The sequence below is a fragment of the Pristiophorus japonicus genome, chromosome 1 (genome assembly GCF_044704955.1).
Source record: "Pristiophorus japonicus isolate sPriJap1 chromosome 1, sPriJap1.hap1, whole genome shotgun sequence".
Lineage (NCBI taxonomy): Eukaryota > Metazoa > Chordata > Chondrichthyes > Pristiophoridae > Pristiophorus > Pristiophorus japonicus.
Genome location: NC_091977.1, coordinates 202075640 through 202082020, shown reverse-complemented (window position 1 = coordinate 202082020; position 6381 = coordinate 202075640).

The window sequence follows — 6381 nt, the reverse complement described above, 5'->3', positions numbered from 1 at the left end:
GCCCTTGAGAAGGTGGTGGTGAGCTGCCTTCTTGAACCGCTGCAGTCCTTGTGGTGAAGGTACTCCCACAGTGCTGATGGTGGGGGGGGGGGAGGGTGTTCCAGGATTTTGACCTTGCGATGATGAAGGAACGGCGATATATTTCCAAATCAAGATGGTGTGTAACTTGAAGGGGAACTTGCAGGTGGTGATGTTCCCATGTGCCTGCTGCCCTTGTCCTTCTAAGTGGTAGAGGTCGCCGGTTTGGGAGGTGCTGCCAAAGTGATACAGTGTATCGGTATTTACATTTCTAAATGAAAAGAAAGACACACTCTGGATTAGTTTCATAACTTGGAAGGGTCTTGCATAGAATTCTGTTTAGAGGGAAATAGAAATCATGGAGCAAACCCATTTAAGGGGAGTTGTTATAGGTATTTCATAAAGCAAAGACATTGGGCTGGAAATTGCAGTCGGAGGCTTGCCACCCGCATATACCTCCGAAACGCAAGAAAACTCCACATTTACCTGCTGTCTCCGGAGCTTCGGACTCTTGCTGTTCTGGGCCTGCAGGTGTACGGTACAGGCTCACGCATCCCAGGGGCGCAGGCAGTTCGCAAACGACTCTGGGATCATGTGGGCCAGGCCAACCAATGACAAAGGGAGATTCCTATTATTCTTATGGGATTCTATTTACATACGGAATCCCAATAAACATGAGAAATCACCTAAGACATACAATTTCACAACACTGAAATAAAACTAAATGATCACAGGTTCAAAATTGATTAAACATTTAAAATAAAACTTTAATTTTTTGAAAAATAAATTTTAACATTTTTAATTGGGACAAAATTGACCTAAACTACGTTTAAATGTAAGTGAATGTTTATAAAAAAAGTATTTAAACATTTACTTAAACCCGTTACCTGGTAACAGAAGGCCTTACTTCTGTTTTTACCAGGCATAAGAGTTTGATGGGTATTCACTGGGCAGTAGTTGGACAAATAGTCCAAATCTGCACCAGCAAAAATTAATTTCCAGCAGATGAGTACGATCTGTCAAGCTGCAACTTGACAGATCGCAAGTTCCGGGTTTTCGTGCATGCCCATCGCATGAGGAAACCTGTGGGGCACTTAAGATGGGGTGCGTACACCATCATAGGCCCCATAACATCTGGACGATTAAATAATACCTGCAATCTCGGGAGATATTTTTGATAAATTGTACAAGCACAAATGGTTGTGGACTGTTTAAGTAATCACTATAGGGAATGTATGGATGTGGTGGAAGTATTAGATATTTTGTACTTTATTTATATACTTTGCACCACTACCTAATATTCTGGGAGAACCTGTGTCATTTCATATCATCATTCAACAACCGATGTACAGGCAGAAAAACAAATTACATGCAATTTTAAAATTACTTAATTGCTGGCAGGTTCGAGATAGTCATCGTTATAGTATAAATCCAGCCTGAACTTGGTGTTGGGGCGATGGGACACCTGAGCAAAGCAGAATGTAGCCCCAAAGTGAAAAAGAGATCCCCTGGAAGGAGGAGTCACACTCCATGTCACTTCAGAGTCAGTTCAGGCCTTAACACCTGGTGTGAACTGAAGCAATTTCAGCTTTGCACCAAAAAGAATGCAAACTCATTCCAAGAAATTATTTGAGTTTTAATCATAGTTTATAATATAACCTGAAACTCTCTATTGGATCCATTATAATCCAATCCTACTCATTCACTATCCTGAATTCAGTATCTGGAGAGGCAATGGTATTGTATCAAAATATCCATAAGAAATCAAGCTACCTTTAATGTGTCAAAGCATCCTTTACTTCAACCTGTATTCAAATGTTTTATGGAATTAAGTGGTCTACAGCCAAAGATAGGGTTAAAAAAAACATTTTTCCTTCCTGATTTTATTGGGACTATAATCACATTTGTATCAAAAGCATATCTCCTAAGATTAGTAAAAAAATACATTAAACCAACATTCAGAAAACTTAGTTCCCCTTAACTACTGTGCACAGTTTTGGTCTCCTTATCTGACGAAAGATATACCTACCTTGGAGGCAGTGCAACTAAAGTTTACTAGATTGATCCCTGAGATGAGAGAGTTATCCTATGAGAAGTGATTAAGTAGATTGGGCCTATACTCTATGTTTAGAAGAATGAGAGGTGACCTCATTGAAACATATAAAATACTGAGGGGGATTGACAGGGTAGATGCTGAGAGGTTGTTCCTCTGCCCAGAGAGTCTATGACTAGAGGGCATTGTCTCAGGATAAGGGGTCAACCATTTAAAACAGAGATTAGGAGTAATTTCTTCACTCTGAGCATTGTGAATCTTTGGAATTCTCTACCCAAAGGGCTGTGGATGCTGAATCATTGAGTATATTCAAGGTTGAGATCGATAGATTTTTGGACTCTAGGGGAATCAAGGGATATAGCGATCGGGCAGGAAAGTGGAGTTGAGGTCGAAGATCAGCTATGATCTTATTCAATGGTGGAGCAGGCTTGAAGGGCTGTATGGCCTACTCCTGCTCCTAATTCTTGTGTTCTTACATTCTTAGGCAAGGTAGCCATGATAGTATTTTTTGTAAATTCCTATCCCAATCCATTTCCAGTCTCTAAATCAAGTTTGCTGTTTTTGTAAACTGTGATAGGAAAAGTCAATGTCAGTTCCTCTATCAAGCCCTAATGGTTTCCCCGATACCCAACTTTCATATATACAATTTGCACTCTTCTTAATGCATTTAATTTCTTAATGGAGATAATAACAACTGGTAAAACTCTTTAAAAATGAACCAGAGGTAAATCCCAGAATATCAATCAAACATTCACAATGATGTGCCATTGTGACAACAACAACCAGCAACAACACAACTCACACTTATACAGCACCTTCAATGTATCAACACGTGCCAAGGTACTTCACAACAATGGGGAGAATGTATACAAAACAGGAGTAGGATAAAAGTTAAAGGAATAACTGAAGGAACAGCCAAAGTAATAGGTTGTGAGAAAGTCTTTGAATGTGAGGAGAAGTATAGCAAGGTGCAAGGATTGAGGAAAGGAATTGCAGAACGTAATAGTGTGGTAGCTAAATGCTCTGGCATTTAATGTATTCTCCCTCCTTCTTCCTCAATAAGGAAGTGGGAGGGAGAATACATTATAGACAGAGTCAGAAGTGTGGAGGATGCAAGCTGGATCATAGACAAAGTTGCAGAGATAGGTGGGGTGATGTCATGGAGGGGTTTATAAAAGAATAGGAGAATTTTGGAGCCCAGCTAATGAAGGGCAACAAAGACAGTGGTGATAACTGAGTGGAGCCTAGTTTGAGATAAGATGCAAGTGATAGATTATATACCATTGGAGCCTGGGAATCCAGTAAGGATAAAGTCACAGCTAGATGTTGTTCCATAGTGTTTGATCATCTGTGTCAATAGAACGAGTTGATATAATAGCAGAAGCAATATGGATAAAACGAAATAAAAATAAGGATGGCAAACTATTAACTGATAGCTGCAATAGACTACTTACACAAGGTGGACAGACAGATGGCAGATATATAGGGCTGTAGAATTTTGTAATGCACTAATCATGGGGAATTTTAACATCCCACAGGTTGAATGAACATATCAGGATATGATCTGAGGGCAGTGTGAGAATATATATATTTAAAATCAATGTAACAGATAGGAGTGGTTGCTCAAACAACTTGTGAGTCAGACTACTAGAGTCAGGCTGTGTATTTAGCAATCAACCAAGGCTGGTTAGTAAATTGGAAGTAAATCTTTAAAAATGTGCTAAGATCTTGACTTCTATAATCTGACAAAACAATCTTTACCAGAACTAAACTAATCAATGATTTAGTAATTTAATTTAACAAAAGAAAACACTCAACAAAACCATGATGTACACAGAATTGCTCAGACTTCTGAAATATATTTATGAAAACTTGGCATTAGATTAACCCTTATGGAAAGCAGTCAGAATCAAATAATTGGATCACATCTTGGATCACATCGCTTGCCTCAGGATTTTATATGAAAATGCTTTCCTTTTTCTGTCTAATTAGAAATGGGGTTGGGAACGATGCATTACATTTAATTTTTGCACGTTATTCTGAGTCAACAATTGTAAGGGATAATTTCCCAATTCTGATTTACTAGCAGAAAGCCTCACATGTTTAGAATGCATATCAGAAATTGCAAAGCATGCTACACATGATTTGACGACCATTTAAGAGAATGGTTGAAAGCCCGAGGGTAGGGTGGCTGAAATATATCCAATAAGTTGGTAGGCAAGGTTGCTCCAAGTTGAAAAATTTCACTCAATAACATACATTCTGCTTTATGCCTGACAGGCAATAGGTTGTTGCAGATCTAGCCTTGGGGAAAGAAGGACATACATTTGATTTAACAGTTTTATTGTTTTTGGGTAATTGCCACAGAGCATTCTGCACCTTTGCTTTAAAAAGTTTGACAAAACATTTGGCATTAAAATTCCAGGAAGAATGAATTGATCTGCTTATTGTATACTGGCTTTGTAATCCTCATACCAAGTATCACCACACTTGGTATAAATGTTATAAGAGCATGGTAAATGCATCATAAAAGATTTACAATCAATTTTCTGGATTTAGATGAACAGCAGCAGAATTGTGAATGGGATATCTGGTTAGTAACATCTGTAATGCAAAGCTTCGTGCGCAACGTCTAACAAAAATTGGGCTTCCTGTGTGGTGCTATTACAATTGAACTATATAGATCAGAAAGATTCCTGATTCAGCTGATGGTCTGTGCTGAGATGGTTGGTTTCTGTTAGGGATGCAGTTTCTTGGCTACAAATGGTCTCTGTGCCCTTGTGCTCGGGAGAGAGAAATAAAATTAGGAAGAGTTCCTACTTCTGATCATTATCCAATGACACCCGGTGAAAAGTGAACATGTTTGGTGAGAAAAGGATGATTAGAGAACCATCTGTGGTTGCAGATCCAACTATTCAGTCATGGGGCGATTCCATGTTGGAAACAGTGGGTGCACCTTGGGATAGTGCGAGCCGACATTTGATGATATTTTTCCAATCACTATGGATGGAAATTCATGGGCCACGCGATTGTGATTTTCAAAGATGTGCTCCCAGTAAATGTAATTTCCCCCTGCCCCCTGCCCCCTGCCCCCTGCCCCCAGCAATGGTGAATCACAGAATCACCTCTTCAATGTCTAAGCTCATACAAAACAAACAAAAAAATCACCCCTTGGGGAAGGTACCAGAAGCATTTAGAACCATAGCTTAACATGAGGTCAATGTCGTCAGGAGAGGAAAGGAGAATATGAAGAGAAAACTATTAAAAGATTCAACAATATTTTCATGGTGTGAATATCTCAGGCCTGTTAGGTACAAGTTTGTAACATATAAACATTTGAGGGGGTAATTTTCTGACTTTGCAGTCCCAACAGGATGCCTTGCCTACTGAGAGTGCATGTCATAGATTTGGGCTTGCAACTATTTTGATTGAACAATCATGGTCAGTACACATGTAAATTTTGAATATGTATTCTTGATGGATGAGGCTCCCTGCTGGGAACATGTGGTCAGAAAATTATTCCTTTATAATCTACTTCACAAAAAGAATCTTTACTAAAATTTAAATGCTAGTTATTTAGTCCTTCAAAATTTAATTCGGCTTTCCCCATATATTTTAAATGTTGCTGTTAAAAAGTGACATCTTTCAATTTTGGAGGTAAATTACAAGATTATAAATGTCGATGGCATTTTGATAATGACCTTGGATTTGAACCAGTAAAGTGAACAGTTTATGTTGATCTTTTCTTTGTTTATAATTCTTTGCATCTACCTATATCCACACATTTTCTTTGGCCACACATTGAATCCTTTTTTAGCAGGCTAAAGCTTCATCCATGTTTACTTATCTATAGAACATGACTAGAAGCAGAATTGATAGCAGTTAAGCCCTGTCACTCTTAAAAATTGACTAAAATCTAAAAAACAATGAATGATGCCAGCTAGAATGGTATGAAGTCCATTCTCAGTTGCCATAGTTATTTTCAAATACATGTGAAAATGAAACTGATTCCTGGGGTTATTCTGAGTAAAAGGAATGACGCACGCTACACATCTGATGTAATGTTGTAAAGTATAAAAAGGCAAAGCATTGCCTTGAGGACAGACAGGTACTGATGTGCTCAGTGACACATATTGCTTCTAACCTTTCAATAACTGACCATAACAGACGTTGATGAATATTGATTTGTAAGCCATAGAAAGCAGTGTGTGCAACACATGTCATCACAGAGTTCTTCTGATCGTGGATAATGGGAACCTAGTTCAAGTATTGATAAGATTGCTGGATGAATAGGCAGGGTACACTGAAAT